This window comes from Myotis davidii, unplaced genomic scaffold (genome assembly GCF_000327345.1).
Source record: "Myotis davidii unplaced genomic scaffold, ASM32734v1 scaffold663, whole genome shotgun sequence".
Classification (NCBI taxonomy): domain Eukaryota; kingdom Metazoa; phylum Chordata; class Mammalia; order Chiroptera; family Vespertilionidae; genus Myotis; species Myotis davidii.
In genome coordinates this window covers 6,372,665-6,382,655 of record NW_006295816.1, presented here as the reverse complement: position 1 = coordinate 6,382,655, position 9,991 = coordinate 6,372,665, and the positions used below count along the sequence as shown (strand labels likewise).

The 9,991-nt window shown below is 53.3% G+C and overlaps 1 protein-coding gene across 5 annotated transcripts in view; it reads left to right on the top strand.

Annotated features, from left to right (window-relative positions):
- The window catches only part of TRAK1 (trafficking protein, kinesin binding 1), a 135,310-nt gene that overhangs the window by 6,587 nt on the left and 118,732 nt on the right, over positions 1-9,991 (top strand). The window contains exon 1 of one of the 5 annotated variants that reach the window (XM_015568397.1): positions 5,824-5,924. The exons of the other annotated variants lie outside the window; for them this stretch is intronic. The gene's annotated coding sequence lies outside the window, so the exon portion shown is untranslated. Of the gene's footprint in view, positions 1-5,823; positions 5,925-9,991 lie in introns of those variants that run through there. 5 annotated transcript variants of the gene reach the window in all.

Here is a 9,991-nt window from a genome sequence, read left to right as displayed (position 1 = left end):
TGTGTCCGTGTGTGTCTCTGTGTGTCTGTGTGTGTGTCTGTGTGTGTGTGTCCGTGTGTGTCTCTGTGTGTGTCTGTGTGTGTGTGAGTGTGTGTGTGTGTCTTTTTTGCTTTGGCTTCTAGGAAGCTCAATTGCCCGAGGTTTTCATTGAGGAGTAATTCTGGTAAAACTGTCCTTTCCCAGCTCCCTCCTCCCTCTCTTTCATAAACATACAGGTTGCTCTTTTGTGCTTATTCTAAAGCAGTGATGGCGAACCTTTTGAACTCTGCATATCAGCATTTTGAAAAACCCTAACTTAACTCTGGCGCCGTGTCACATACAGAAATTTTTTTGATATTTGCAACCATAGTAAAACAAAGACTTATATTTTTGATATTTATTTTATAGATTTAAAGGCCATTTAACAAAGAAAAATCAACAACAAAAAAAATGAGTTCGCGTGTCACCTCTGACACGCCTATCATAGGTTCGCCATCACTTGTTCTAAAGGCTCTGTTGAAATCCTGTTGGGCCTGCGTGGGTTTAAGAGGAAGTGAATGAATGGCGGCCCACTGCAGTTTCTCAAGGCACCGTGGGCTTGCTCTTGTGGGCGGCTACCCTACCCCCATAGTTCGGCCCACACCGTCCTGCGGCCCCCACGGTTGGGGCCTAGAATGTTGGCTTTGGGGCTCCGTCTGTGGCACTTACGGTGTGGCCTCAGGCAAGCCTTCCAGTCCCAGAACCTGTTTCTGCATCTCTAACATGGGGTGACAGCGGGGACCTGGGGCTGTCCTGGGTCCTCAGTGTGTTCGTTCCTGCCGAGTGCCTGGTGCAGTGGGGTGTGGAGGGCGTTCCATCCTCTTAATAACCTTTCCTACTTAGTCTCAGCTTCACTCCCAGTTTCTGCCGCACTGCCTCCAGCCAGCCAGTGTGTCTTCTTCCTCCCCCCACCGTTTCCTTTCACTTCTCTCCTCCTTCGTACCTATTTCCCCTCTTCTTTCTCCCCCTCTACTCCTCCCCGCTCCTCTCCCTCTGCCTCCCCTCCCCCACCTAATAAGAGAAATAATTTCTTTATCCTTTAAAAAATATATATATATAATTTTTATTGATTTCAGAGAGAGGAAGGGAGAGGGAGAGAAACATCAATGATGAGAGAAAATCATTGATCGGCTATCTCCTGCACACACACAACACACACACACACACCACTGGGGATCGAGCCTGCAACCGGGGCATGTGCCCTTGACCGGAATCGAGCCCCAATGTCTTGGTTCATGGGTCGATGCTCAAAATCGAAACTTCAGATGCCCCCCACTCCCTGACCACGACCCCCACCCCCTGATCCCCTCCAGTTTGCCTCCCACAGAATTCAGCCGTCAGACCTCCCCTCGGCTTCATTCCCTGTGCACTCACCTGTGAGCTCCCCCTCGCTGTCTGCTGACCCCTTTCTCGTCTTCCCGCCTCTGGCTCAACCCCAGTGTGTCCCGAATGGCATGAAGCCCCTCTGTCATCACAGGACGTGTGTCAGCGTGAGAGGGTGCCTGTCACCCACACAGGGAGGGGAGAGGCCCGTTTGCAAGGCCAGCTCCCACCGGCCCAGCTGAACATCTGCCCAGCGTGGCCTGACCCCTCCTGTCTTCACCTGGGGGTTCTGCTTGAATGTGGCAACTCTTCCGAGGTCTGTGCCAGCCTAGCTCTGCCTTGGCAGCGACATTTTATTAAAAAGGAACGACAGCCCAGCCAGTGCTGCTCAGGGTCACTTTGCCTCTGTCTCTCCCTAGAGACGTGGGGGTGTGGTGAGTAGAATTGGGGGGCGGGGGGCAGCCTGAGTTTGAAGAAGGGCCTGCAAATCTGGTGCCAGCTCTTCCTTTGCCAGGACCTGCAGGGAGGGAGTGGGCCTGCCCAGGTGCGGGTGCAGCACCACCTAGTGGGCCCGGGAAGCACTAGCAGCGGGAATGGCAGCCTTAACCTTGAGCCCCCATACCTGCAGTGTCCTGGCGTTGCCACTTTTGAAAGGGACTGAGAGATTGTCCAGAGAGCCCGACAGGTAAGGCAGGCAACTTGGGTTGTGTGGACGGAACAAAAGAAGCCCTCCCTTCCCCACCCAACCCCTTCTCCTGTTTCGATCCATCTACCTTTATTTTATTCGACCCTCACCTGCCTTTTGCTGGAGCTAATCCTGGTTGTTTCTAAGGGAGCATGTGATGAGAGCCGAGTGTGGCCATGTCTGTCTTGTGTAGACTTCTCTGGCGATCCTGATGGTGGTGTAATTTCAGTCCCGTGTGGTGAGCTCTATTCTTCTAGTTCTCAGTGATTGGGCCTCACTGACATGATTTTAAGTTGGGTGTGTATCAGTCAGGTTTGCTGTAGAAATGCTGGGTAACAAACAGTCCCCAGATCCACCGTGGCCACATTTATTTCCTGATCCTGGTTGTAGGTCACCTGAGGAGGATGGCCTGGCCTTCGCTTCAGGTCTGTCCCACTTGTCACTCATTGGAGGCTTTGGGCTAAAGGGGCAACAGCTGTGTGGGGCCACACTCTCCCGGCAGAGGACAGGAGCTCAAGGGGACGGGCTCAACCTCACAGGCACAGTCAGAGCCTCTGGTTAGACATGCAGTCATTCTGTCCACGCACATGTCACTGGCCTGAGCAAGTTCTGTGGCCTGGCTCAAAGTCACAGAGCTGCAAAATGGTCTCCCATTCTCGGCGAACCATAGCAAGACTGGAGTGAAGGAAGGAAGGATTGTGAGCAACGTGAACAGCTGGATTTTAGAAGGTCCTCGGGTAACTAAGGAGGGGCCTTGCATGGCGGAGGTGCACAGGTGGTCTTGAGGGAGGTCCCATGGTGCCAGCGACCTCCAGGCCCTTGGCTGATTCTTAGCTCTGCCGGGCCAGAGGACTGCGGTGGGCGTGGGGAGGGGAGGAGGGGCGTGGGCTCCTGTGGCCTGGAGCAGGGGTTGGCAGACCTTTCCGTGAAGGGCCAGAGTGTCATTATTTTACTAATAAGTCTGTGGGTCCCGTGATCTCGGTCACAGCCATTCATCTCTGCTGTTGTAGCGGAAAGCAGCTGTAGGCAGCACCTTTCGGGGCAGGTGTAACTATGTTCCAGGAACATTTCATTTCTAAAAACGGCCAGGGCCTGGGGTCACGGTGGGCCATGGTGTGTGGACTCCTGGCCGAGGCCTTCTCGGCTTGGCCTGTATGGGAGCGTCAGCTTAACAATAGGAGAGAAATAGCCCTTTGTGGTTGGGAAGCCAAAAAAAACCCCAAGACAAAGGACCTCAAAGGACTGTGGGTAAGTGCAGTAGTGCCCCACTCACTCAGCATTGTTAAGCTGTAAATGGTTGCTTTATAGCAGTGGTTCTCAACCTTCCTAATGCCGCAACCCTTTAATACCGTTCCTCATGTTGTGGTGACCCCAACCATAAACTTATTTTCGTTGCTACTTCATCACTGTAATGTTGCTACTGTTATGACTCGTCGTGTAAACATCTGATATGATGAAAGCATAGTGATCCATCACAAAAACAATATGTAATTATATATGTGTTTTCCGATGGTCTTAGGCGACCCCTGGGAAAGGGTCATTTGACCCCCAAAGGGGTCGCGACCCACAGGTTGAGAACCGCTGCTCTATAGCATTGAATTCCCTCCACAGCCAACGCTATTGTTCCTGAGCATGAAATCTCATTTCGCTTAACCCATTTTCAGTAGAAATGCCCGCAAAAGGCCTTACGAGCTCCGTGGGCTCTCCGAGCAGTTGCTGTGGGAGGAGTTTGCCTTCCATGAGCAGTGTTTCTGTTTTGGGAGGAGTGGCCCTGCTATTCAGTGAAGTGAGTGTGCTCCGGGACCCTGCCTTCCATTCCTCTGGTTGCGTGCGTGCGTGCGCGCGCCTGCTTCCTGGAGATGTAACTCACACACCGTATAATTCACCCCATAAAGTTTATCACTTGATGGTTTTCAGTATGTTCCTAGGGTTGTACAGTCATCACCACAGTCAATTTTGGAACATGTTCATCATCCCAAAAAGAAACTCTAGATTCTTTAGCTGTCCCTTCCCCCATCCCATCTGCTTCAGGCCCCCCAGTGTGGCTGCATTTTGAGTAAGTTTTCAAAAAGTCAGCTCTTGGTTTCTGCTGCCCTTATTTTCTTTTTTTAAAATATATTTTATTGATTTTTTTACAGAGAGGAAGGGAGAGGGATAGAGAGCTAGAAACATCGATGAGAGAGAAACATTGATCAGCTGCCTCCTGCACACCTTCTACTGGGGATGTGCCTGCAACCAAGGTGCATGCCCTTGACCGGAATCGAACCTGGGACCCTTGAGTCCGCAGGCCGACGCTCTATCCACTGAGCCAAACTGGTCAGGGCTGCCCTTGTTTTCTTAACTCAAGGCTCAGCCGTGCCTTGCGAACAGACCGAGGGACCTCCTCGAGTGACGGTTGTGCTATTCAGGCGCACGCCTACGAGACACTCACATTGCTTCTGACCTTTGTATATTGTAACTGCGTCACCTGCTAACTCTGTCCTGTCCCCTATATTATGGCTTTATGCTTTTCCTTTGTATTCTTTGTTTGTTTTGTTAGTCCTCTCTCCAGGATATTTTTCCATTGATTTTTAGAGAGAGTGGAAGGCAAAGAGAGACAGAGAAAGAGAAACATCCATGTGAGAGACACACATCATTTGGTTGCCTCCCACACTCGCCGAACCAGGGCCACGTTTGATCCTGCAACCGAGGTACGTGCCCTTGACCAGAAATGAGCCTGGGACCCTTCAGTCCACAGGCCGATGGGCACTCCCATCCACTGAGCCAATCCGCTAGGGCTCATTTGTATTCTTTGTAGGAGGTTGTCCTCTAACTTTCCACGTTTTGAATTTAAGTCTGTGTGGCTTTGAAACCTGGCTCAAGTAACACAGCCGTTTCCCTGTCAGCTTTTCCTCGTCCGCGTTGTTTAACTGTTTATTGTCATCTCTCTGTAGTCATCTGGGGAGGAGGAGTTTGAAGTCTTTGAATAGCCAGATGATCTCACTGGATGTTTTGAAAAAGTAACCATTGTTCACGTATCAGCAGAATTTCCTGTTCGGAAAGTCATTCCGATGAACAATAAGACAGCTGACTGCATTGAATGGTGGCGGCCCAGGAGGTACTATGGTAGCACAAAATTTTGTTCTATTAATACAATTAAGTTCTCCTGATTGGGCCCTTAACTCTTTGTCTCGGAGTTTACCCTTTTTTGCTAACTGCCTTCCATTGACCCCCCGTAAGGACTAACTTTGGGGAGAAGAGGACAGACGGAGGGATGGATGTGTGTCCTGAACCCGGCCAGGCAGCTGCTGAGGCCTTAGAGCAGCAGTTCTCAACCTGTGGGTCGCGCCCCTTTGGGGGTCGAACGACCCTTTCACAGGGGTCGCCTAAGACCATCGGAAAACATATATATAATTACCTGTTGTTTTTGTGATTGATCACAATGCTTTCATTATGTTCAATTTGTAACAATGAAATTGGGGGGTCACCACACATGAGGAACGGTATTAAAGGGTCGCGGCGTTAGGAAGATTGAGAACCGCTGCTCTAGAGGGTCAACTCCAGATTTAGACACACGAACAGGAAAGAGGTGTCGGTGCAGGTCCAGCTGCATGTCTTATGCTTAAGGTCCATCTGCTCTGGACGGGAGCATCGGAGAGTCCCACACCAGCCCCCGGGAGCCACCATTTCTGAAAGCCGCTGAACTTGGGGTTGACTGGTGGGGGCCTCCCTGGCAGGGCCCTCCTCCTTGACGCGGCCCCACCTCTCCTCGCCCCTCCGTTGCACAACACACTGGCCTGCCCCAGCGGACACGGCCTCGCCCCGTTGCTTAAGCTTGCACTTTAGCCTCTCGCCGAGACCCTGCTCGGGAAGGGGCCGCCGGCGGAGTGGCTCCGTGCTCCTGTCCGCTCCTTTCGGGGTGAGTATCTGTGCAGCGGGTGTCACGTGCGATGAGGCGATCGCCCAGAACCTGACACCCAGCCTCCGTGGCAGCGAGCCGGTGTCATTGTTGATCCGTTTTCTTAGAAAGAGTCGCTTCTGGTGGCAGGTAAGGCCACCGCGATCCCAGAGAGCACCCCGTGTCGGCCTCTGTGTCCGCCTCGGGGGCACCGTGGACCTTTGCTTTCGTGTTCACGCCCTGGGGTCACCCCCACCCCTTTGCTGCTCACAGCAAGTGACTGTGCCTGGCCCCTCGGGGCTGGGATGTGAGCTGGGAGGTGGCACCGAGGACCAAAGGGGTGGACGCGGGACAGGAGAGTCGGGGGTCCTAGGTCTGTTCCTGCCGCTGCTTAGCCGCAAGGCCACGCCCATGTCCCTGACCACTCAGGCCTCAGTTTCCCCTTCTGTACGGGGTGGAAGAGGACTGGCTGGGCCGTGGGCTCTGCGGGGAGTCCGAGAAGCCTTGCGTGGAAGTCGGGAGAGGGTGGATGTGGGGGGGCAGCTGGCCAGGAGGCCATCTCACCCTTTTGAACTGTGTAATGTTGATCCATGTGCTTTTTACTTACTGATTTTTAAAAATTAATCCAATTTAGTTAATTAAAACCTCAAAGGGCAAACTGGCAACTCTCATGTCAGTGTGCAAGTGCCCCTCAGAGGCCGAATGGGAAAGCCAGTTCCGGTCCCACCGCATAGACCCTGGGTCAGGGGTCAGGTGGAGCCGCAGGAGCCATCGAAAGAGTGGAGAAGCCGGGGTTTGCACTGCGCAGTGACACCCAATGTCACCGTCACCCAGCCCCAGCCCCAGCCCCGGGAGGGTCCTCCGTTCTGCTGAAATCCCTACGGATTAACAGAGGGCGGAGAAGTGCCTCCTGGGAGGTCCCTTCCCTACAGGGTCCCCCAAGGGGGGCAGGGATGGTGGGAGTGAGTCAGTGAGTTAGGGTTGAGAGGATGCGGCAGGTGTGGGGTCCGGCCCAGCCTCAGGTAATCTTCGGGGCCTTGGTTTCCTCGTTTGTGAAATGTGTCCCCAGTCCTCACCCTGCTCTGCTGGCCGGTTTGAGAGATGATGAAACGCAGGAACGGATCCCAGTGCTTGGCGTCGTTTAGCGAGTGTTTGCTGAGCGCTGACTAGGTACCGGGCAGGTGCGGGCTGAGCAGTGAGGAGCCCGTGCCGGGGTGGCCCTGCTGCTTCCCGACTTTTGTTGTATAATGGCATTAGAAACCAAGATCTGGGTGTCGGGTGCACTTGCTGCTACAAGAGAGTCATTGCTTCTAGGCCCTATTAGCAGTCAGAGCAAGGAAATGTATATATGTATACTAACCCATGTATACATACATATTTATTTATTTTCCGCCGCCCCTGGGTGGCGGGCTGAGCGGTGGGCTGAGCAGCGGGCCACGCACCGGTCCTGGGTCTGCTGCTGGCTGCTCCGGGACTTGTGGCCGCCTCCCAGCCTCTCCGAGAGCAGAGCAGTGTCCTCTTCCATCAGATGAGGTGGTTGGGCCAGAATTCTTAGCTCTAATGGTCCCTTTGTGGATTGTGAAACCACAGCTTTTCTAGGGGAGAGAGCATTTACACAGAGTTCCCTTGAGATGCTTAGGTAAGGCTCTAAACGTGGGACTTTAGGGAAGGGAGGAATTTTCCAGAAGGATGCCTGTCGGACAACAGTTACAAAGGAGATGCTTAGGTAAGGCTCTAAACGTGGGACTTCACGGAAGGGAGGAATTTTCCAGAAGGACGCCTGTCGGACAACAAGTTACAAAGGACTAGAGGTCCGATGCACAGAATGTGTGCAAGGGGCTCGGCCCTCCCAGCTGCGGCTTTGTCCGGAAGGACATCTGGAAGGACGTCCAGAAGGTCGTTCGGCTGCCTGGTCTAATTAGCATATTACGCTTTTATTATTTTAGATCACTCGTGGCCCTGGCCAGGTGGCTCAGCTGGTTGGAGTGTCGTCCCGTACACCAAAAGGTTGCAGGTTCAGTCCCAGTTGAGGAGCTTGCAGGAGGCAACTGATCTATGTTTCTCTCTCACATCGATGTTCCTCTCTCTCTCTCTCTCTCTCTCTCCTGCTCCCTCTGAAATCAATAAAAACACATCCTTGGTGAGGATTAAACAACAACAACACAAAAACACAAAGTATCACATGTGTTCCCAGCAACAGTGTGGTCTCTGCGTGAGTCTTTGTGCCCTTTCATCTTAATAATTTAATAAAGAAGGAATTGCTTCCAGGTCTGTACAGGGTGGCTGGTGTGTGGCCGAGTAGGAGAAGGGTCTTGTCTTGTGGGATCTTGTCTTTAAACCCGTGGGTTCGCGGTCACTGCCAAGTAAAGAAATGGGGTCGGGTTGGGATGGGGAGGAAGAAAGAGGAAGCGGTGGGCTTTGGGAATATGGCCAGTTTCGATGAGGTAAGGTTTCTTGTGTTGTCCTTTGACTGTCACCTGTAACGGGGTCTAGAACATTCTCCTGAGGCCCAGAGTGAGACCCCAAGATGGGGGAGATCCCAGCATGCAAACTGGAGCCCCGCCTGTTTACCTCGGGCCTCAGATGTCTACAAAGTCCAGAACTCATGTCCAACATTTAAAAACCAGAGAATCTCGTGTAAGAATACAGACCCCTGGCCTCTCGGGAGAAGGCACACACCTAGGGCCACGGGGCTTCTCGGTGGAGCAGGTGTGCCGCGTGGCGGCTGCCCCCAGACACAGCCCTCGTCTAGCCACTCACAGACATTTGGGGTAGAAAGAGAGCTTTCCTGCAACCTGACCCTTTGTTCTCCGATGAGGAAACGGAGTCCCAGGCAGACCAAGATGGGGCTAGCTGGGGTGACAGGGTGAATGAAGTTGGGTCCCATTCTCCCAAGTCTTGGAGCAGTGCTCTGGCTGCACGCAGGCCTGGCACCTGCCAGCAGGCGGCAGTGTGGTGCTGCCTGGCCTCACAGGGTCTCCTCCCTGACTTCCCTGTCTCCTCCTTTCCTGAGCCCTTCTGTTCTCTGTCTTCCTCTGGTTTTGCCAGTTTTCTCTCACTAAGTTTTCCTCTTAGCATGGCTCTCTCTCTCTCTTTTTAAAAAATATATTTTATTGATTTTTTACAGAGAGGAAGGGAGAGGGATAGAGAGTTAGAAACATCGATGAGAGAGAAGCATCGACCAGCTGCCTCCTGCACACCCCTTACTGGGGATGTGCCCGCAACCCAGGTACATGCCCTTGACCGGAATCGAACCTGGGACCCTTCAGTCCGCAGGCCGACGCTCTGTCCACTGAGCCAAACCGGACAGGGTTATTCAGGGTTTTTTTTAAGGCATTTTGGCACAGCCTCAACCTTTTGACACTTTATCTCACTGGTCATCATATGCTTTCAGGAAAGCGATATCCCGTGGGCACGGGGACCCACACTGTAAATAGGTTGACCTTCAGCCCTGGAGACATGGAAGGGAAGGTCGAGTCTCGGCGTTTGAGCAGCTGCCAGCGTGCTCACAAGTGACACGTTATTCTTAGGAGGGATTTTATTTATTTATTTATTTATTTTGGACACCGTTGCCTTCCCCACCAGCAAGTAGCAGTGACCGCAGAAGGTTCCAGTCTGGTGTGTGGGTGCGTCGTGCAGGAATGAGTGGGCCCGCTCCCCGTTCTAGGACGGGCTGGCACTGCCTGCCAGGGAGCGGTTCCGGGTTTATCTCAGAGGTGCCGCCAGTTGGGCATCAGCCTCCCATGCCCCCGAGTCCCCTCCGTCAGCTGGCAGCCGCCTTCTAGCCCCGAGGCCTCGCCCCGAGACGCGCTTCCTGGGAGCTTTCCCGGGATTGTGAGAGGAAGAAACTAACTATGGGTCCGTCTGGACCCTTGCAGATGGTGCTTGACGTTAGTGGGAGATGAGAAGGAGAAGATACCTTCTGTCTTGAGGTGGGGCTGTTGGCTGGGGCCGGGGGAGGACATGAACCTCGCCCAGGGGCAGAGTTGGCCGGGTGCCGGGTGTGCCCGCTGTGACATTTCCCACGGGAGGCAGAGAATCCCAAGCGTCCAGCTGTTGTCTTCCTTCCAGGGGTGACGAGCTTCCCG